The sequence below is a fragment of the Phyllobates terribilis genome, unplaced genomic scaffold, assembly GCF_046119375.1.
Source record: "Phyllobates terribilis strain yellow unplaced genomic scaffold, ASM4611937v1 Scaffold_411__1_contigs__length_1673714, whole genome shotgun sequence".
Classification (NCBI taxonomy): domain Eukaryota; kingdom Metazoa; phylum Chordata; class Amphibia; order Anura; family Dendrobatidae; genus Phyllobates; species Phyllobates terribilis.
Window position 1 is genome coordinate 577913 of NW_027363171.1, and position 23605 is coordinate 601517.

At 50.7% G+C, this 23605-nt stretch overlaps 1 protein-coding gene across 1 annotated transcript in view; it reads right to left on the bottom strand.

Moving 5' to 3' along the window:
• The window catches only part of LOC141225671 (uncharacterized), a 130173-nt gene extending 113036 nt beyond the window's left edge, over window positions 1-17137 (bottom strand). Inside the window, exon 1 of the mRNA XM_073667077.1 lies at window positions 17052-17137. The gene's annotated coding sequence lies outside the window, so the exon portion shown is untranslated. The remainder of the gene's footprint in view (window positions 1-17051) is intronic.
• Window positions 17138-23605: the final 6468 nt, after the last annotated feature.

Consider the following 23605-nt stretch of genomic DNA (forward strand, 5'->3'; position numbering starts at 1 on the left):
AGCGGAACCGTGTGTGCGAGGTGTACGGGGCGGAGCAGTGTGTGTACAAGATGTACGGAGCGGAGCCGCGTGTGTACGAAATATACGGAGCGGAGCCGCACGTGTACAGAGCGGAGCCGGGCATGTACGAGGTGTACGGAGCCGAGCCGCGTGTGTCCGAGGTGTATGGAACGGAGCCGCATGTGTACGAGGTGTACGGAGCAGAGCCGTGTGTGTACGAGGTGTACGGAGCGGAGCCGCGCGTGTACGAGTTGTACGGAGCGGAGCCGCATGTGTACGAGGTGTACGGAGCGGAGCCGTGTGTGTACAAGGTGTACGGAGCCACGCGTGTGTACGAGGTGTACGGAGAGGAGCCGCATGTGTACGAGGTGTACGGAGCAGAGCCGTGTGTGTATGAGGTGTACGGAGTGGAGCCGCGTGTGTACGAGGTGTACGGAGCAGAGCCGCGCGTGTACGAGGTGTACGGAGCGGAGCCGCATGTGTACGAGGTGTACGGAGCGGAGCCGCACGTGTACGAGGTGTACGGAGCGGAGCCGCATGTGTACGAGGTGTACGGAGCGGAGCCGCATGTGTACGAGGTGTACGGAGCAGAGCCGCATGTGTACGAGGTGTACGGAGCAGAGCCGCATGTATACGAGGTGTACGGGGTGGAGCCGTGTGTGTACGAGATGTACGGAGCGGAGCCGTGTGTGTACGAGATGTACAGCGCGGAGCCGCATGTGTACGAGGTGTACAGAGCAGAGCTGCGTGTGTACGAGGTGTACGGAGCGGAGCCGCGTGTGTACGAGGAGTACGGGGTGGAGCAGCGTGTGTACGAGATGTACAGGGCGGAGCAGCGTGTGTACGAGATGTACGGAGCGGAGCCGCGTGTGTACGAGGTGTGCGGAGCGGAGCCGCGTGTGTACGAGGTGTACGGAGCGGAACCGCGTGTGTCTGTGAGGTGTACGGAGCAGAGCCGTGTGTGTACGAGGTGTACGGAGCAGAGCCGCGTGTGTACGAGGTGTACGGAGCAGAGCCGCGTCTGTATGAGGTGTACGGAGCGGAGCCGCATATGTACGAGGTGTACGGAGCGGAGCCGCGTGTGTACGAGGTGTACGGGGCGGAGCAATGTGTGTACGAGATGTACGGAGCAGAGACGTGTGTGTACGAAATATACGGAGCGGAGCCACGCGTGTACGGAGCGGAGCCGGGCATGTACGAGGTGTACGGAGCGGAGCCGCGTGTGTCCGAGGTGTACGGAACGGAGCCGCATGTGTACGAGGTGTACGGAGCAGAGCCGTGTGTGTACGAGGTGTACGGAGCGGAGCCGCATGTGTACGAGGTGTACGGAGCAGAGCCGCATGTGTACGAGGTGTACGGAGCGGAGCTGTGTGTACAAGATGTACGGAGCGGAGCCGCGTGTGTACGAAATATACAGAGCGGAGCCGCACCTGTACAGAGCGGAGCCGGGCATGTACGAGGTGTACGGAGCGGAGCCGCGTGTGTCCGAGGTGTATGGAACGGAGCCGCATGTGTACAAGGTGTACGGAGCAGAGCCGTGTGTGTACGAGGTGTACGGAGCGGAGCCGCATGTGTACGAGGTGTACGGAGCGGAGCCATGTGTGTACAAGGTATACGGAGCCACGCGTATGTACGAGGTGTACGGAGAGGAGCCGCGTGTGTACGAGGTGTACGGAGCAGAGCCATGTGTGTATGAGGTCTACAGAGTGGAGCCGCGTGTGTACAAGGTGTACGGAGCAGAGTCGTGTGTGTATGAGGTGTACGGAGTGGAGCCGCGTGTGTACGGAGCGGAGCCGCTCGTGTACGAGGTGTACGGAGCATAGCTGCGTGTGTACGAGGTGTACGGAGCGGAGCCGCGTGTGTACGAGGTGTACGGGGCGGAGCAGCGTGTGTACGAGATGTACGGAGCGGAGCCGCGCGTGTACGAGGTGTGCGGAGCGGAGCCGCGTGTGTACGAGGTGTACGGAGCGGAACCGCGTGTGTCTATGACGTGTACGGAGCAGAGCCGAGTGTGTACGAGGTGTACGGAGCAGAGCCGCGTGTGTACGAGGTGTACGGAGCAGAGCCGCGTCTGTATGAGGTGTACGGAGCGGATCCGCATGTGTACGAGGTGTACGGAGCGGAACCGCGTGTGCGAGGTGTACGGGGCGGAACCGCGTGTGCGAGGTGTACGGGGCGGAGCAGTGTGTGTACAAGATGTACGGAGCGGAGCCGCGTGTGTACGAAATATACGGAGCGGAGCCGCACATGTACAGAGCGGAGCCGGGCCTGTACGAGGTGTACGGAGCGGAGCCGCGTGTGTCCGAGGTGTATGGAACGGAGCCACATGTGTACGAGGTGTACGGAGCAGAGCCGTGTGTGTACGAGGTGTACGGAGCGGAGCCGCACGTGTACAGAGCAGAGCCGGGCATGTACGAGGTGTACGGAGCGGAGCCGCGTGTGTCCGAGGTGTATGGAACGGAGCCGCATGTGTACGAGGTGTACGGAGCAGAGCCGTGTGTGTACGAGGTGTACGGAGCGGAGCCGCGCGTGTACGAGGTGTACGGAGCGGAGCCGCATGTGTACGAGGTGTACGGAGCGGAGCCGTGTGTGTACAAGGTGTACGGAGCCACGCGTGTGTACGAGGTGTACGGAGAGGAGCCGCATGTGTACGAGGTGTACGGAGCAGAGCCGTGTGTGTATGAGGTGTACGGAGCGGAGCCGCGTGTGTACGAGGTGTACGGAGCAGAGCCGCGCGTGTACGAGGTGTACGGAGCGGAGCCGCATGTGTACGAGGTGTACGGAGCGGAGCCGCACGTGTACGAGGTGTACGGAGCGGAGCCGCATGTGTACGAGGTGTACGGAGCGGAGCCGCATGTGTACGAGGTGTACGGAGCGGAGCCGCATGTGTACGAGGTGTACGGAGCAGAGCCGCATGTGTACGAGGTGTACGGAGCAGAGCCGCATGTGTACGAGGTGTACGGAGCAGAGCCGCATGTATACGAGGTGTACGGGGTGGAGCCGTGTGTGTACGAGATGTACGGAGCGGAGCCGTGTGTGTACGAGATGTACGGAGCGGAGCCGTGTGTGTACGAGATGTACGGCGCGGAGCCGCGTGTATACGAGGTGTACAGAGCAGAGCTGCGTGTGTACGAGGTGTACGGAGCGGAGCCGCGTGTGTATGAGGAGTACGGGGCGGAGCAGCGTGTGTACGAGATGTACAGGGCGGAGCAGCGTGTGTACGAGATGTACGGAGCGGAGCCGCGTGTGTACGAGATGTACGGAGCGGAGCCGCGTGTGTACGAGATGTACGGAGCGGAGTCGCGCGTGTACGAGGTGTGCGGAGCGGAGCCGCGTGTGTACGAGGTGTACGGAGCGGAACCGCGTGTGTCTGTGAGGTGTACGGAGCAGAGCCGTGTGTGTACGAGGTGTACGGAGCAGAGCCGCGTGTGTACGAGGTGTACGGAGCAGAGCCGCGTCTGTATGAGGTGTACGGAGCGGAGCCGCATATGTACGAGGTGTACGGAGCGGAGCCGCGTGTGTACGAGGTGTACGGGGCGGAGCAGTGTGTGTACGAGATGTACGGAGCAGAGCCGTGTGTGTACGAAATATACGGAGCGGAGCCACGCGTGTACGGAGCGGAGCCGGGCATGTACGAGGTGTACGGAGCGGAGCCGCGTGTGTCCAAGGTGTACGGAACGGAGCCGCATGTGTACGAGGTGTACGGAGCAGAGCCGTGTGTGTACGAGGTGTACGGAGCGGAGCCGCGCGTGTACGAGGTGTACGGAGCGGAGCTGCATGTGTACGACGTGTACGGAGCGGAGCCGTGTGTGTACAAGGTGTACGGAGCCACGCGTGTGTACGGAGAGGAGCCGCGTGTGTACGAGGTGTACGGAGCAGAGCCGTGTGTGTACGAGGTGTACGGAGCAGAGCCGTGTGTGTACGAGGTGTATGGAGCGGAGGCGCGTGTGTACGAGGTGTACGGAGCATAGCTGCGTGTGTAAGAGGTGTACGGAGCGGAGCCGCGTGTGTACGAGGTGTATGGGGCGGAGCAGCGTGTGTACGAGATGTACGGAGCGGAGTCGCGCGTGTACGAGGTGTGCGGAGCGGAGCCGCGTGTGTACGAGGTGTACGGAGCGGAACCGCGTGTGTCTATGACGTGTACGGAGCAGAGCCGAGTGTGTACGAGGTGTACGGAGCAGAGCCGCGTGTGTACGAGGTGTACGGAGCAGAGCCGCGTCTGTACGAGGTGTACGGAGCGGAGCCGCGTCTGTACGAGGTGTACGGGGCGGAGCAGTGTGTGTACGAGATGTACGGAGCGGAGCCATGTGTATACGAAATATACGGAGCGGAGCCGCGCGTGTACGGAGTGGAGCCGGGCATGTACGAGGTGTACGGAGCGGAGTCGCGTGTGTCCGAGGTGTACGGAACGGAGCCGTGTGTGTACGAGGTGTACGGAGCGGAGCCGCGCGTGTACGAGGTGTACGGAGCGGAGCCGTGTGTGTACAAGGTGTACGGAGCAGAGCCGTGTGTGTACGAGGTGTACGGAGCGGAGCCGTGTGTGTACGGAGCAGAGCCGCGCGTGTACGAGGTGTACGGAGCGGAGCCGCGCATGTACGAGGTGTACGGAGCGGAGCCGCATGTGTACGGGGTGGAGCAGTGTGTGTATAAGATGTACGGAGCGGAGCCGCGTGTGTACGAAATATACAGAGCGGAGCTGCGTGTGTACGAAGTGTACGGAGCAGAGCTGCGTGTGTACGAGGTGTACGGAGCGGAGCCGTGTGTGTACGAGGTGTACAGGGCGGAGCCGCGTGTGTACGAGATGTACGGAGTGGAGCCGCGCGTGTATGCGGTGTTGCGGAGTAGAGCCGCGTGTGTACGAGGTGTACGGAGCGGAACCGCGTGTGTCTATGAGGTGTACGGAGCGAAGCCGCGTGTGTACGAGATGTACGGAGCGGAGCCTCGTGTGTACGAGGTGTACGGAGCGGAGCCGTGTGTGTATGGAGCGGAGCCGTGTGTGTACGAGGTATACGGAGCAGAGCCGCGCATGTACGAGGCGTATGGAGCGGAGCCGCCTATGTACGAGGTGTACGGAGCAGAGATGTCTGTGTACGAGGTGTACGGAGCGGAGACATCTGTGTACGAGGTGTACGGAGGGGAGCCGCGTGTGTACGAGGTGTATGGAGCGGAGCCGCACGTCTATGAGGTGTACGGAGCGGAGCCGCGTGTGTACGAGGTGTATGGAGCAGAGCCGTGTATGTATGGAGCGGAGCCGCGTGTGTACGAGGTGTACGGAGTGGAGCCGTGTGTGCACGAGGTTTTTCCCTCATATCTTTACCATTTGGCGGTGTGACAATAATATTACATTTGTTCACCTACCATGCCGGCAGGTCCTATATTAGCCGGCAGGTCCTATATTAGGCCACTCCACCCACCGCTCTCTGCTGAATGTTGGTTCCTGGGCAGTTCACTCTGCTAGTGTCTAGTTTGTTGCTCCTGTTATACCTCGCACTCGTGTCTCTGACTCTTCCACCAGCTGCTGCGGTCCTGGGGACTACCATTCAGTAGTACCCGATGTCTACCAGCAGCCCATCCTATCCTCTCCACCAGAGGCTCTAGTGAAGACCTGGTAGACACCTAGTTATGCCCTCCAGGGTAAGCTCGGCCCGTGGCCCTGTGGGTCCACATCCACCAGCGTTACACCAAGTAACCGTGTGTACAATTACGGTGGCACAGCCTAATCATAGGTATAGGGGAACCTCCGCAGATGACCGCGCTGTTACTGAAAATCCCTATACAAAGATTAAGTCCACATTCACATGTTCAGTATTTGGTCAGTATTTTACAATCAAATTTGTAAGCCAAAACCTATTCTTTATAGTTCATCTCTCTTTGCAAATCCCTTCACTGGCTCCCAATTGCCCAGCGTATCCAGTTCAATCTACTAACACTGACCTACAAAGCCATCTATAACCTTTCTCCTCTGTTCATCTCTGAACTAATCTCCCAATATATTCCCTCATGTAATCTCCGGTCTTCCCAAGATCTCCTTTTCTCCTCCATACTTATTCGTTCCTCACCCAATCGCCTCCAAGACTTCTCCCGAATATCCCCCATCTTCTGGAATTCTGCGCCTCAACAAGTCCGATTATCTGCCACATTCGGATCCTTCAGACGGAACCTGAAAACCCATGTCTTCAAGAAAGCTTACAACTTGCAATGACCACGCTGCCGCCTCACCACCACCAGAGCTGCAGCAACCCCCCAACCTACTGTCTCCTTCCCCACCATCCTATAAATGTAAGCCCGCGAGGGCAGGGTCCTCTTCCCTCTGTACCAGTCTATCATTGTTAGGTCATTTACTGTAAGTGATATCTGTATTTCGTGTGTAACCCTTTCTCATGCACCATGGAATCAATGGCGCTATATAAAATAATAATATTTCAGTCTTGTGATTTTCCTGGATATTTAAGACCATTTAAGTGGACCCATATAGACATTAATCTACGTATCCCTCTTATTCTATTGTTTTTTTATGCATATAAGAATTGTTCATGGGTACACACTTAATATATGTTTGCATGTGTAACTTTAGGTACATATTCTATATATATGTGTACAGTTATTATATTTCACATTGCACTTTATTTTTCATGCACATAGACAACTAATTCTGTCATAATATGTGCTTTTGTGTATATACAGAACAGACCAAACGTTTGGACACACCTCATTTAAAGATTTTTCTGTATTTTCATGACTATGAAAATTGTACATTCACACTGAAGGCATCAAAACTATGAATTAACACATGTGGAATTATATACTTAACAAAAAAGTGTGAAACAACAGAAAATATGTCTTATATTCTAGGTTCTTCAAAGTAGCCACCTTTTGCTTTGATGACTGCTTTGCACACTCTTGGCATTCTCTTGATGAGCTTCAAGAGGTAGTCACCTGAAATGGTCTTCCAACAATCTTGAAGGAGTTCCCAGAGATACTTAGCACTTGTTGGCCCTTTTGCCTTCACTCTGCGGTCCATCTCACCCCAAACCATCTCGATTGGGTTCAGGTCTGGTGACTGTGGAGGCCAGGTCATCTGGCGTAGCCCCCCATCACTCTCCTTCTTGGTCAAATAGCCCTTACACAGCCTGGAGGGGTGTTTGGGGTCATTGTCCTGTTGAAAAATAAATGAGGGTCCAACTAAATGCAAATCGGATGGAATAGCAAGCGCTGCAAGATGCTGTGGTAGCCATGCTGGTTCAGTATGCCTTCAATTTTGAATAAATCCCCAACAGTGTCACCAGCAAAGCACCCCCACACCATCACACCTCCTCCTCCATGCTTCACGGTGGAAACCAGGCATGTAGAGTCCATCCGTTCACCTTTTCTGCGTCGCACAAAGACACGGTGGTTGGAACCAAAGATCTCAAATTTGGACTCATCAGACCAAAGGTCAGATTTCCACTGGTCTAATGTCCATTCCTTGTGTTCTTTAGCCCAAACAAGTCTCGTCTGCTTGTTGCCTGTCCTTAGCAGTGGTTTCCTAGCAGCTATTTTACCATGAAGGCCAGCTGCACAAAGTCTCCTCTTAACAGTTGTTGAAGAGATGTGTCTGCTGCTAGAACTCTGTGTGGCATTGACCTGGTCTCTAATCTGAGCTGCTGTTAACCTGCGATTTCTGAGGCTGGTGACTTGGATAAACTTATTCTCAGAAGCAGAGGTGACTCTTGCTCTTCCTTTCCTGGGGCGGTCCTCATGTGAGCCAGTTTCTTTGTAGCGCTTGATGGTTTTTGCAACTGCACTTGGGGACACTTTCAAAGTTTTCCCAATTTTTCGCACTGATTGACCTTCATTTCTTAAAGTAATGATGGACACTCGTTTTTCTTTACTTAGCTGCTTTTTTCTTGCCATAATACAAATTCTAACAGTCTATTCAGTAGGACTATCAGCTGTGTATCCACCAGACTTCTGCACAACACAACTGATGCTCCCAACCCCATTTATAAGGCAAGAAATCCCACTTATTAAACCTGACAGGGCACACCTGTGAAGTGAAAACCATTTCCGGTGACTACCTCTTGAAGCTCATCAAGAGAATGCCAAGAGTGTGCAAAGCAGTCATCAAAGCAAAAGGTGGCTACTTTGAAGAACCTAAAATATAAGACATATTTTCAGTTGTTTCACACTTTTTTGTTAAGTATATAATTCCACATGTGTTAATTCATATTTTTGATGCCTTCAGTGTGAATGTACAATTTTCATAGTCAAGAAAATACAGAAAAAACTTTGTCTGTACTGTATATATCTGTAATAAATATAATATATAATATAAAATATATAATATAAAAAATATAATAATAGAGAAGTCCACAATGACAATGTGCAAAATAATGTGCAAACAGTGCAAAAGTGCAGGTATAATACTACTTGATGTCACAAAGTGACAAGTGCTATGATTTCACACATAAACTTTTCATATTTATATTTATTTTTATATACATAATTTTTTTCATTCTCTTATTATTTCTTCATTACCAATTTGGGGTATGTGCAATTTTTATTGTCATTAATACACACAGCTGTGCACTTTCATTTTTTTTTCATTTTTAGCACGTGTCACTTTGTGGTACCAATTTTAAACTATCTATTCAACTCTTTCAATTAATTGTTTTTCTTTTTTGTATTTTTTATTATTTATTTTTTATTTTTATCGTTTATTTTTAGCTTTCTTTATCATAGCACTTGTCACTTTGTGACATCAAGTAGTATTATACCTGCACTTTTGCACTGTTTGCACATTGTCATTGTGGACTTCTCTATTATTATATTTTTTATATTATTATATTTTTTTTTATTTTTTTCTTCTTATCATATTGCATATCACTTTATGGCATTATATTTATTACAGATATATAAGTATACTTTTTGCACAAGTGACTGAACATGTACTGTGCCCATTGATCTATTTTCTCATCTATATACAAATTGCACATTATCACTTTAGGGGTGTATTACTGTTTATACATTCCTTTTTTCATTTTCATCTATTCCTTTGCCATTCATTTTTCACCATTTTCTTCACCTCCACTTACACCCACTCACACCACACTGTCTTTTCTCTTCTTTTATCTATATGCGTTCCAACTGTGGAGCGCACATTAACTCCGCCCACTTTAATGACGCTATATGCGTCTGTGGCGCCCTGCTACGCATTGGTGCCACAGATCCCAGAGGGGTGCATTGACGGATTTCTCCACAAGAGCCCCTCAGAGCATAAACACACCTCCATCCTACCACATCAGACCACCAGAGGGAGCCCGGATAGGGTTATATATATATACGGAGGGTGGCGTTAGGCAGGCAGTCTGCTAGAGTACAGAGCTAAGTACAGATCCTAGTCAGACTCAGTGAGTCGAGTTCATCTAGTGAAAGAGTCTAGAGTGTAGCTCAGTGAACTCAGTAAGCTCAGGATAGTGAGCTTAAGGTGAGCCGACGCCATAAGAGCGGTGAAGAAGCAGTTAGCCTGCTGCTGTGTGTAGCCTAGTGAGGGCCCTGAGTAGGCTGAAGGCTAGTGGAGTGAGCAACATAGGGGGCAGAGGAGCTGTACCAGCTCACCCCAAAAGCATCTACCGGACACCGGGTCCGCGTCTACAGGGCCCTATATCCCCTGTAAAGACAACTGGAACCCCTGGAAGACTTCAGGTCCCAGGATCACCCAAGAGCTGATACATACCAGAGCCAGGAGTCACGGAGGCCCCGCAAGCAGGGAGAGTGATCTCCAACCAAAGGCCCTACCACAAGATCAGCCAGTGCAGGACAGAAACCAAGTTAGGCCTAGCTCCAAGCAGGTCAGAGACTTACTAAACAAAGACAAGAAACAGGAGGCCCTACACCCGCTCACTGGGGAGAGTCCTGATTTGCACCCCTCACCCTACAGTGCTCCGGAAGGTGCCTGAATTAACAACAGTAAAAGGTACTGAAGTGACTATCGTGTGTGTCCCTGTTCTTACTCTGACCCGGCTGGGTCCCCTCTGTCCTGCATCCCTGCACCCACGCTGCCCTGAGGCCCTGCTCCACCTGTGGGGAGCCATACCACCCAAGCTGCTTAACACCGGCCTCAGAGGACTGCTGCAGCGCTGGTGATCCTCACCAGGAACCACAGGTGGTGTCACGAACTTTCATTATCCCCTTTTGAAGAGTGACCCCAGGGTACAGGCCTGGGAAGCGACTACCGCGACATCCCCCAAGTCCATGCATTAAGGCCCGGGTGCCGAGTCATCCCCATCCCCTGGGCTCGTCACGTCATTTCCGCTTCTGCGTTCCAGGGTGACACGCACGCCGACACCGCCTTCTCCATATGCCCTGCGCTCTTTGGAGCCGCAGCTCACCATGGGGAGGCGGCGTTTGGCTTATTCAACATGGCGCCATACTCAAACACATGAGACCCATCAGGTATTTATTATGCACATTCATGATTGGCCCAATTCTTGTTAAATATCTCCTGTCTATTCTCTGACATCATATCATCGTTAAAGCCTCTGGCGAAACGCGCGTTGGATCTGGTCACTTGGGTCAGTATTGGCTATCTTACTTTCTCCATACATAGATTTGCTTTATATCACCTTTTCAATGACCGTGTAACTATGTTTTTGTCTCTTTAGACTTTACAATCAGCACTATGCACTTTAGCCTGTAATTTATTTAGGGACCCTGTTGCACATTTATGTCTTGTTCTGGTTTATGATTGATTGATTTCTGTATGAACATAATGTAATAGCTACTACCCCTTTGTGACTTTTCTGTTGTGTTACTTTTCCCATACACACATAAATATAAATATATATATATTGTGACAGTGTCACTGGTTTTATATGTGAGGGGGGGTATGTGTCACTCAGGATGCTCTCCTGTGTGAACTAAGACCTACTTTATTTTTCTGCCAGCATGTTATATGCTGGTAGATTTACTCTGTTAAAGGGTGTGCGGTTTTATGGGAATGGCAAAGAGGGCGGGACGCCATTCCCCCTACCTCCCCTCAGGGTGTGGCTGAGCAATGTGTAAAAGCTCAGTCCTGTTTTTTTTTTCCTGTGAAGTGTGATCTGGAGAGCTAAGTCTCCAGACAGTATTGTGGAAGCTGCAGAGCTTGTTACCTGTGCAGTTTATGCTACCGAGAGCGGGCGGAACCCGCTCAACTATGGACTGAGCTATACTTTGTTTTGTTTTTCCATTTAACCCAGAGGGGTCTTGTTTATTTTTTCTGCGAAACCCTGCACGAGTTTATGCCAGACAATAAACCAGCAGAAAGGTAACCTTAGAACGTATGTCCTGAGTCTGCCTCCTGGAGAGCCGAGCAAGTCGTCTTGCCACAGTTGGTGTGAGAGTGCGTGCAGGATTCCAGGAACACGTGTACCTGCCACAAAGACCGGTGGATGTCCTGGGTGAAGGCTGCCAGCCAGCCAGAGAAGTCCAGCAGCATGGAGGAGCTCATTAAGCACCTGGTCCAGGCCCAGCAGAGCATGCAGCAGCAACACCTACAGGCCCAGCAGAGCATGTAGCAGCTGCACCAGGAGATGACCAAACTGTTGCTTCAGCAAATCCAGTTGCAGCAAAAGTCGCAGCAGCAGCACCAGCAGGAGGCGCAACAGCAGATACAGCTTTTGGCGGACGCCATCCAGAGCAGGGCGGCCGCCCCACCCCCAGGGCCGACTGATGATTCTCAGGTCAGGAAGGCGGTAAGGCGGGCCATGCAGAAGATGACCCCTGGGGATGATGTAGAAGCATTTCTGACTGTTTTTGAGAGGGTGGCTGATCGGGAGAGACTTCCACCAGCACAGTGGGCAGAGGTTCTGGCGCCATATTTATCGGGTGAACCCCAGAAGGTGTATTTTGACTTGGCGCTGCAAGATGCTAAGGAGTATCCCAAACTAAAGATAGAGATCTTAGCACGTCTGGGAGTAAATATGGCGGTGAGAGCCCAACGAGTTCATCACTGGGCGTATGCTAGCGACAAACCCCCTCGCTCGCAGATGTTTGACCTCCTGCACCTGGTTCAGAAGTGGCTACAACCGGAGTCCTCCACTCCGGCCCAGATGGTTGAGCGGGTGGTGATTGACAGATTCATGCATTCCCTTCCCAAGCCAGTACAGACCTGGGTTGCCCAGGGTGATCCCCAGAACGCAGATGACTTCATCGGCCTGGTAGTGAGGTACCAGGTAGTCGAGAGATCTCTTGGGAAACCGGATGCAGTCACTTCTCCCTACTGGGATACCGAAAGGGGGGCGGGTTCACCACGGAAGGAGTCTAGAGCCACCACTGGGGGGGCGTCCCACTCCCACTGAAGGTGCCGTTAGAACAGTTGGTAAAGATATAGTTTGCTGGTGGTGTCACAACCCTGGACATGTAGCCGCCAGGTGTCAAATATCCCCTGAGCCCATGGACTGCAGCCTAGGCAGGCGGGTCTCCTATTATGTCTATCCAGCCTGTAGCGTGGACTGTCGACCCGGTGAGGGGCCGCAGGCGTGTTCAGTGTCCATTAATGGAGTAAAAGTGCTTGGGCTGTTGGACTCCGGGAGTCTGGTGACCTTGATCAGAGCATCCCTTCCCCACCAGTTGATCCCTTCCAAAACCCTGGGCGTTCGGTGCATCCATGGTGACGCCAAGGACTATCCCGTGGCCACAGTAACAGTGGGGACAGACTGTGGTGCCCAGTCCCATGAAGTCGGGGTAGTAAAGGACCTGATACATCCCGTCATATTGGGCCGTGATTTTTCCTTATTCTGGGACTTGTGGGGGAAGGGAACTGGACTAAGTAGCATGGGGAAAAGCCAGGTCCTTGAAGAAGAACCCCGGACGAAGTCTCAGATGGAGGAGTTCCCACTGTGCGTCCTTGTCGGTGATGAGGATGAGATGGTGACCGAGGAGGCCGACCTCCCTGCGTTAGATATGTCCAGAGAGAACTTTTGGACTGCTCAAGTTCGAGACCTGACCTTAAAAGGGGTGTTCCTACCAGGTTACTGTATGTAATGGGGTTGCCCAAGAGCCGGGGGCCGACACCAGATTCCCCCACTTTGCAGTGCAGGGGGAGTTGCTATATCGGGTGGCCAAACTGAGGGGCGGTGAGATAGTGGAACAGCTGTTAGTGCCGGGGCCATACAGACGGCGGGTGCTACATATGGCCCATTCACATGTTCTGCGGGGACACCTAGGGGTCGAGAAAACTCAGGAGAGGATATTGAGAAGGTTTTATTGGCCAGGGTGTTATCGAAAAGTTCAAAACTATTGTAGGTCCTGCCCCACCTGCCAAATAACCGCTCCCTCCTCCCACTTCCGTAGCCCCTTAGTCCCACTACCTGTGATAGAGGTTCCCTTTGAGAGGATTGCCATGGACCTCGTGGGCCCCTTAGTTAAATCAGCTCGGGGCCACCAATATATCCTGGTCGTCATGGACTATGCGACTCGGTATCCGGAAGCGGTTCCCCTAAGGAACATGTCCAGTAAAAGTATAGCCCGAGAGCTGGTCCATATTTTTGCTCGGACAGGTCTACCAAAAGAGATTCTGACAGACCAAGGAACCCCCTTCATGAGCAAGGTGATGAAGGAGCTTTGCAGAGTCCTTCAGATAACTCAGCTTCGGACCTCGGTTTATCATCCACAGATGGCCGGCCTAGTAGAACGCTTCAACAAGACCTTAAAGGCGATGCTCAAGAAGGTTGTTGAAATGGATGGGCGAGACTGGGACTACCTGCTCCCATTTCTGCTTTTCTCGGTCAGAGAAGTTCCTCAAGCCTCCACTGGCTTCTCTCCATTTGAGCTCCTATATGGGCGGCATCCAAGAGGTCTCCTACACATCGCCAAGGAAACTTGGGAGGCTGAAGTCACACCACACCGGAGTATCATCGAACATGTCGCCCAGTTACAGGGGAGAATGTCAAAGGTGATGCCCATCGTGAAGGAACATCTCCTCCAGGCGCAGGAAGCCCAGGCGAGGGTCTATAACCGGTTGGCGAGACTAAGACAGTTCCAGCCCGGGGACCGTGTTTTGGTGCTGATCCCTACCGTTGAGAGCAAGTTCCTCGCCAAATGGCAAGGTCCATACGAGGTGGTGGAGAAAGTCAGCGAGGTTAATTATAAAGTCCACCATCCTGGCCGAAGAAAGCCGCATCAAATATATCATGTAAATTTGCTCAAGCCGTGGCGGGACCGTGAACCTGTGGAAACTCCTTGCCTGGGAGCCGCACCAGAAGGCAAGGTGGAGGAGGTCACTATTGCAGAGACTCTATCACCGGCCCAGAAGCAACAGTGTCGAGAATTACTACAGCGGAATCGGGAGCTGTTCTCAGAGTTGCCGGGGCATACTCAAGTGGTAGAGCATGATGTGCTGACAGAGCCGCACGTACGAGTGAATCTGAAGCGGTATCGGATTCCAGAAGGACGCCGGGAGGTGATCTCGGCCGAGGTGAAGAGGATGTTAGACCTCGGAGTAATAGAGGAGTCAAAGAGTGGGTGGTTGAGCCCAATCGTCCTCGTGCCGAAACCCAATGGAGAGTGGAGGTTTTGTAATGACTACTGCCGACTGAATGAGGTATCCAAGTGTGACGCGTACCCGATGCCCCGTGTCGACAAACTCATCGAGAGGCTTGGACCGGCAAGGTACATCACCACTCTTGACCTGACGAAGGGCTACTGGCAGATCCCCATGTCCCAAATGGCTGAGGAGAAGACGGCTTTCTCAACACCTGATGGGTGTTTTCAATACACGCAGATGCCATTCGGACTACAGGGGGCCCCAGCCACTTTCCAGGGGGCTATGGATCGGATCCTAGCCCCACATAAGAAGTATGCCGCAGCCTACCTCGACGACATTGAAGTCTTTAGCCCAGACTGGGCTAGTCACCTACCTAAACTACAGGCCGTTCTGGACGCGCTAAGGAAGGCAGGATTTACCATAAATCCGAGAAAGTGTGCCATCGGAAAGGAGGAGGTCAAGTACCTGGGCTATGTTGTTGGGAGAGGCGAAATAAAGCCGCAAATCAAGAAAGTGGAGGCAATTCAAACCTGGCCGCAACCACTCTCGAAGAAGCAGGTGAGAGCATTCCTGGGAATGGTGGGATACTACCGGAGGTTTATCCCGAATTTCGCTATGATTGCCGCGCCACTAACGAATCTTCTAAAAGGCACCAAATCAATCATGGTGAAATGGACGGAAGGGAGACCGCGTTTCAACAGTTGAAGCTAACACTGTGCAAGCAGCCGGTCCTGGTCTTCAAGAAAGAATTTGTAGTCCAGAGGGACGCTTCAGAGGTTGGTCTAGGGGCTGTACTCTCCCAAGAGATAAATGGGGAAGAACATCCCATTCTCTATCTAAGCCGAAAGCTGTCCTCCTGCGAGAAGAGCTACGCCATAGTAGAGAAAGAGTGTTTAGCCATAAAATGGGCCGTGGATACACTGAAATATTACCTACTAGGCCGGAAGTTTAAATTAGTATCAGACCATGCCCCGTTGAGATGGTTGAGGGAGAAGAGGGGTAAAAATGCCAGGGTAACTAGATGGTTCCTAGGACTTCAAGAGTTTAACTTTCACGTGGAGCATAGGCCCAGGAAGTTACATGGGAATGCAGATGCCCTCTCTAGGATTCCCTGCCTGGTGTCAGAAGGTGCCCAAACCCCCGGCTTTGGGCAGAGGGGGGGAATATGTGACAGTGTCACTGGTTTTATATGTGAGGGGAGGTATGTGTCACTCAGGATGCTCTCCTGTGTGAACTAAGACCTACTTTATTTTTCTGCCAGCATGTTATATGCTGGTAGATTTACTCTGTTAAAGGGTGTGCGGTTTTATGGGAATGGCAAAGAGGGCGGGACACCATTCCCCCTACCTCCCCTCAGGGTGGGGCTGAGCAATGTGTAAAAGCTCAGTCCTGTTTTTTTTCCCTGTGAAGTGTGGTCTGGAGAGGGAAGTCTCCAGACAGTATTGTGGAAGCTGCAGAGCTTGTTACCTGTGCAGTTTATGCTACCGAGATCGGGCGGAACCCGCTCAACTATGGATGGAGCTATACTTTGTTTTGTTTTTCCATTTAACCCAGAGGGGTCTTGTTTATTTTTTCTGCGAAACCCTGCACGAGTTTATGCCAGACAATAAACCAGCAGAAAGGTAACCTTAGAACGTGTGTCCTGAGTCTGCCTCCTGGAGAGCCGAGCGAGTCGTCTTGCCACAGTATATATATATTTTATTGTCTTTATCAATAAATGTTATATTTTATACTGCCCTAGTTCCTGTGTCACATATGTAGGTTATTATAGTTGCAGATACATGAACGTCTGATTATAGCACTATACTGACTTTGAGTAATTATCCAATAACTAGTGATCAGCAAATGATCTTTGGATAAGGGGTTAACCGAGCACGCTCAAGTATAACTGAGTATCTTTGGCGTGCTCGTATATCATGTTCGAGTCCCTGTGTCTGCATGATTTGCAGATGTTAGACAGCCTCAACACATGCAGGGATTCCCTGTTTATTGGGGAATCCTCACGTGTTGAAGCTGTTTAACAGCCGCAAATCATGCAGACACAGGGACTCGAACACAATATACGAGCACTCCGATGATACTCAGTTATGCTCGAGTGCGCTCTGTTAACCCCTTATCCGAGCACGTTCCCTCATCACTACCGATAACAAGATGCGGCCGGACAATCGCAGTAATGCCAGTAGAAAACATGGCTACAGCACTACAGTGTATGGCAGGCAATGCCCGAATGTATATTGGCCGTATAACAGACACAAGACATATGGGGCGCGGTCTAGAACTCCCCCGATACTCGTAATGGAGAGATAATCACCAGTATCTACATTACTGTGCTGGAGCTAGGAGAGGAATAATGGCGTTGTGTGAGGACTTCTCTGGGCTTCTGTCCTTCATCCTGCAGTCGTCTGAATGGATCTAATGTGGACGGGAACCAGCTAAGCCGCATTCTGTCCACAGCTGTTACCTCACTGTTCACACCACACAGAGACCCCAAAAGAGTCTCCGTGCTGAAGGGGTTAATGCCCAGTAATGGGGAATTTCCACATACCTCCACCTGCAGAGCCGCCACCACATATATGACTGTTCTGTGCGCACAGGACCTGTGATGAGGTCACAGGAGGGGAGGAGTCAGGGGTCACATGATCAGGGGCCTCAGTGGCTGCAGGACTCTGCTGTGCTGGTTGTCATGGTGCTGGATGAAGTTGTCTACTAGATAGATAAAGTGTCTCTCCATAACCAGGATTACACAGTAGTGAAGAAGACCTCTAGTGGGCGCTGTCAGGACCCTGTGTCTGAGGGATGGGGAAGACCCCTGAGCCCAATCACGGGGCCTCCACCTCACCTTCTGATACATGAGGACATCAATGACCAGAAGATCCTAGAACTCACCTACAAGATGATTGAGCTGCTGACTGGAGAGGTGACACTGCTGGGAATGCTGGGACATTATACAGTAACGCTATGAAGGGATCGGGGGGGTGACGGTATCATTGTATGTGTCAGGTTCCTATAAGGTGTCAGGATGTCGCTGTCTATTTCTCCATGGAGGAGTGGGAGTATTTAGAAAGACGCAAAGATCTGTACAAGGACGTCATGATGGAGGTTCCCCAGCCCCTCACATCACCAGGTAATAGACAGGACTAAATACACACGGCCTATAATTATCTGTATGTAAAAAATGAATTCAGTCTGTTATGCACACGCCCGGACTGACTGGCGTGTGCGTGATTAGTGATCCCACTGTACCATGAACCGAAGAGTGCCTGGAGGGGCATAACTAAGTATCAACCCGATCCGACCAAGGTCGCACGGCGGCCCAGTCGACTCCGTGCACCAGTGAGGAACCGAGCAGAGGGACCAGGTGCTACTCCAGGTCAGACCCCGGACACAGCTGTTGACCCACACTGGGGAATGCAGGAACAGGCAGGTTAGGCTGACATGCAGATAGGTGGGTATTGGCAGGCACGGCTGGTATGCAGACAGGTGGGTACTGGCAAGCACGGCTGGTATGCAGACAGGTGGGTACTGGCAAGCACGGCTGGTATCCAGACAGGTGGGTACTGGCAAGCACGGCTGGTATGCAGACAGGTGGTTACTGGCAAGCATGGCTGGTATGCAGACAGGTGGTTACTGGCAAGCACGGCTAGAGTGCAGACAGGGAGGTACTGGCAAGCACGGCTGGAGTGCAGACAGGGAGGTACTGGCAAGCTCGGCTGGCGTGCAGACAGGTGGATACTAGCAGGTTGGAGCGCAGGCTGGATAGGGTCCAGTACAGACTGGGATACAGGAACAGAGCCGCAGATGCGGTAGACAAGCAGAGTAAAGCGAAACCGCCGGAGCGGTGGACAAGGCAGAGCAGAGCGAAACCGCAGGTGCGGTGGACAAGGTAGCAGATCTGGTGAAGAAGAAGAAACTGCTGACTGTCCTGAAAATATGGGGACTGGACACCCCTTGTACCTTAGCAGTCCCCTAGGATACACCATGCAGGATCTCCAGACCTGAGCGGGCACTAGATCTCTTGGCTCTGGACGACCTGTGAGTAAACCAGTCAGCACCTGGAATGTGAACTTCTTCATGTGTAATGCTCCAATCTGGAGCTTAATTTGTACAGACATATTTTGACTGTTTCTGCGTAGGGCTCGTCCTTCCGCTGACAATGCCCAAACTGACTTCTGGAGTTTTCGGACTGGAATCAAACACTGACTCTTCAAGGCTTTAAGCCCGAAACTTCCGGTTAATCCGAGACTTTCACTTGCTATGGAGACAGTCATGGTCATCTGTGGAGAGGAAACACTAACGCCAAGGGCAGCCTCTCCTACAGGCCTAATGTCTTGGGATTCCCCAACCTTCGCTGGACAAAGACCGTCAGGGGGTCCCAAACAACTGCAGAGGGACCGCAATCCAATTTTGTGACTGAGTTCCGGCCTCTGCTTAGCCTGACGAACATGGTCAACCTTCATGGATTCAGTGCGGATAGCTGCCTCTACGGGCTTGGGAACAGGAGGTCTTTGGGAGGACAGAACCTGGCGTGATGGTTTACCTCTATGCCTTGCACGTCTGGACTGCCTCTTGAGGTTGGGAAGAGAAGTATTCTGTGGAGCATAGTCATCCTGTGTGGATTCTGGGTGAGCAGCTGTCTCTTCGGGCTGGAGAACTGGTAGGCTACCTACACACATTACTCATCGGGGCTGCTCCGGGATATTGGGAAGGGAAGCTTTAGCAGAGGCTTCAGGATTAGGGTCATCGAAGACCATTAGAAAGGCCACCAGGAAGGCCTGCAGGTCAGAGATGATAGGATCCCATGCTTCCCATAGGGGAGCGATCTATTTCAAGGCATCACCCGCTAGGTAGGACATCATAAATGCTACTTTAACCCGATCGGTAGGAAAATAGTGAGAATAGAACTTGAAATGCAGCATGCATTGCTCCACAAACACACGGCTTCGTTTTGGATCCCCATAGTACCGTGGCAGATCTGCAGGAACGAGTGTTGATAGCTCCATTTGGGCTGGTGCGTAAATCGCCTGGACCTCAGCTTGTGGAAAAAATTTTTCTTGGTGCACGTATTCGCCAGACAAGGATTCAAATGTCTCTGAGAGCGAAGGGCCGTGGGGCTCAACGGGAACAATGGCATGAGAAAACTGTTATGCACACGCCCGGACTGACTGGCGTGTGCGTGATTAGTGATCCCACTGTACCATGGGTACCATGAGTGTCTGGAGGGGCGTAACTAAGTATCAACCCGATCCGACCAAGGTCGCACGGCGGCTCAGTCGACTCCGTGCACCAGGGAGGAACCGAGCAGAGGGACCAGGTGCTACTCCAGGTCAGACCCCGGACATGGCTGTTGACCCACACCGGGGAATGCAGTACAGGCAGGTTAGGCTGGCATACAGACAGGTGGGTATTGGCAAACACGGCTGGTATGCAGACAGGTGGGTACTGGCAAGCACGGCTGGTATGCAGACAGGTGGGTACTGGCAAGCACGGCTGGTATGCAGACAGGTGATTACTGGCAAGCATGGCTGGTATGCAGACAGGTGGTTACTGGCAAGCACGGCTGGTATGCAGACAGGTGGGTACTGGCAAGCTCGGCTGGAATGCAGACAGGGAGGTACTGGCAAGCACGGCTGGAGTGCAGGCAGGGAGGTACTGGCAGGCACGGCTGGTGTGCAGACAGGTGGACACTAGCAGGTTGGAGCGTAGGTTGGATAGGGTCCAGTACAGATTGGGATACAAGAACAGAGCCGCAGATGCGGTAGAGAAGCAGAGTAAAGCGAAACTGCCGGAGCGGTGGACAAGGCAGAGCAGAGCGAAACCGCCGGAGCGGTGGACAAGGCAGAGCAGAGCGAAACCGCTGGTGCGGTGAGAAAGTAGAGCAGAGCGAAACCGCAGGTGCAGTGGACAAGGTAGAGCAGAGTGAAACCGCTGGAGCGGTGGACAAGGTAGAGCAGAGCGAAACCGCCGGAGCGGTGGACAAGGCAGAGCAGAGAGAAACCGCAGGTGCGGTGAGCAAACTGAGCATAGCGAAACCGCAGGTGCGGTGGACAAGGTAGAGCAGAGCGACACCGCCGGAGTGGTGGACAAGGTAGAGCAGAACAGGGCAGAAGGTGCAGGCAGAGAGGACAGGGCTCTGTTCACATGGAACAGACTGGAAAATACAGGAAGATGCTTAGAACACAGGAGGTAGATACGGAGGAAGGGAAAAGGGACAAGCAGAACCAGATACACACAAGGTACTTACAATGAAGTAGCTAGTGGACTCTAAACTCACAAACAGAAGTACAGAGACAATGAGTTGGAGTTAGGTGCAGGTTCAGACACTGCAGGAAAAGGGAAGGTACGGACATAGAGAGAAACAGGTAACAGGTTAGGAGACAGTTCAGACAAGAACTGACACTGGAACGAGATACAGGAACGAGCCTGGGTACTCAGCCCCCAGGAAGGCAGAAACAAACTAGAAGTCACAGGTAACAGTCCTGGGTATACAGCCCCCAGGGTGGCGGAAACAGACTAGCAGTCACAGATACAGGTAACAGAATCAGACAAGATGCAGAACAGGACCTGGCAACTCAGAGGCAAGGAGCACACTGATTGTTAGTGTTGCTCAGGCACCTCCTTCTGGGTGGGGGGGTTTAAATATCCAGTGACTCACAGCAATAGGCTGGGTACGCTTTAGGAGTGCGCCCACAGCAGCTATAAGAATCAGAAAGTAACTGGGCCACCGCCCTAAGCAATCAGACAAGACACATGCACACAGCATGTACTGGAGCAAGGTTTGCAGGCTGGACTGATCTGTAAGATTGCGGTCTTGTATGGTGAGAGGTGGTGCACTATGCAAGCACTGACGAGTGACTCTGACAAGTGATTCTGACGAGTGATTTTGACAAGTGATTTTGACGAGTGATTCTGACAAGTGATTTTGATGAATGATTCTGACGAGTGATTCTGACGAATGATTCTGAGGAGTGATTCTGAAGAGTGATTCTGACGAATGATTCTGAAGAGTGATTCTGAAGAGTGATTCTGATGAATGATTCTGAAGAGTGATTCTGAAGAGTGATTCTGACGAGTGATTCTGACAACTGATTCTGAGGAGTGATTCTGACAAGTGATTTTGACGAATGATTCTGACGAGTGATTTTGACGAGTGACTTTTACAACTGTAATAATAATAATAATAATATTAAAAAAAAAAAGTACCTGTTCGCTGATGGGACTTGAACACAAAAGTCTATGTCCCAAAGCCAGCGCACTAACCACTAAGCTATTAACTTAGCTGTAAAAACCTATGAGTTCTATTTGGTTATATGATTTTCAGTGCAAACTTGTCTAAAACTCATTGGGACTTATGCACAGACTGCAAGCAAGCCAAATTCAAATCATGTTTGATTCTGATGTGTGAGTCTGATGTGTGACTTTCTTCAAACATCAGAATCATAATGACTTTTAGTCACCCTGAGTATTTTCATGGTTAATCTCATAAGACAAGAAAAGCTGCCAGCTACAATCACTTGACTGGATAGTTCAATGGTAAGGCAACAGTCTCTGAAACTACTTTGTCAGAGATCAAATCCTGACAGGCATAAGATTTTTTTTATTTTAATTATTCCTATTAAGCACACAAACTACAGGGGTGTTTTACTTTTAATATCTGACGTTCTGATTGTCATCCTGACGTGTTAAGAGTTTCGGACACGCTGTCTATTTCTATGGTAAATTACATAGCCAAACTAAATTGGGAGGCAAGAATTTACTACATATCTATTTCCAAGTGACTTTATATTTGCATAACTTCTTAAAGGGGTCTAATGATAAAATGTTTTTATTGTAAATTTTTATTTCCATCCACCCAAGTACTGGCTGCAAACTCCCAATTTACTTTTGCTATCTAATTTACCATGCAAATAGACAGCGTGTCCGAAACTCTTAACACATCAGGATGACAATCAAAACGTCAGATATTAAAAGTAAAACACCCCTGTAGTTTGTGTGCTAAATAGGCATAATTAAAAAAAAAATAAAAATCTTATTCCTGTCAGGATTTCAACTCTGACAAAGTAGTTTCAGAGGCTGATGCCTTACCATTGCACTATCAAGTCAAGTGATAGTAGCTGCCAGCTTTTCTTGTCTTATAAGATTAACCATGAAAATACTCAGGGTGACTAAAAGTCATTATGATTCTGATGTTTGAAGAAAGTCACACATCAGACTCACACATCAGAATCAAACATCATTTGAATGTGGCTGGCTTGCAGTCTGTGCATAAGTCCTAATGAGTTTTAGACAAGTTTGCACTGAAAATCATATAACCAAATAGAACTCATAGGTTTTTACAGCTAAGTTAATAGCTTATTGGTTAGTGTGCTGGCTTTGGAACACAGACTTTTGGGTTCAAGTCCTATTAGCGAACAGGTACTGTTTTTTTTATTATTATTATTACAGTTGTAAAAGTCACTCGTCAGAATCACTCGCCAGAGTCACTCGTCAAAATCACTTGTCAGAGTCACTCATCAGAATCACTCATCAGAGTCACTCGTCAGAATCATTCGTCAAAATCACTTGTCAGAGTCACTTGTCAAAATCATTCGTCAAAATCACTCGTTAGAATCACTTGTCAAAATCATTTGACAGAATCACGTGTCAGAATCACTTGTCAGAATCACTTGTCAGACAGGGTATTTAGCCTCAAACTGACATCATTCTGATGTTTGATTTTGATATCTGATCATGTCCTAAAATGGACACTGTAACAGAGACATATGTGAGGGGTGATGAGCGGTGTAAAGAGGAGATTCCTACATATGACTACACAGGTGAGTAGTAACCACTAAATGCAAAGAAGTCACTGATTCTTCTCTTGGAAATATATATATGATGCGCCACATCAAAGGTAATTTGTATCTAATAAAATATAAGCTGGGTGACAGTTCTTTGTAAAACAACAACGATAAAGGATAAGACAAAATTACTTGGAGGGTGAGGGCTTTTTAGCTCCTTTACTTTAACCGGACAAAACCATCGGTCTGGAGGGATTTTTATACCATATAGATGTTTTTTTTAGACTTTGATGCTTTTTTAAAAACAATAACATAAATAATG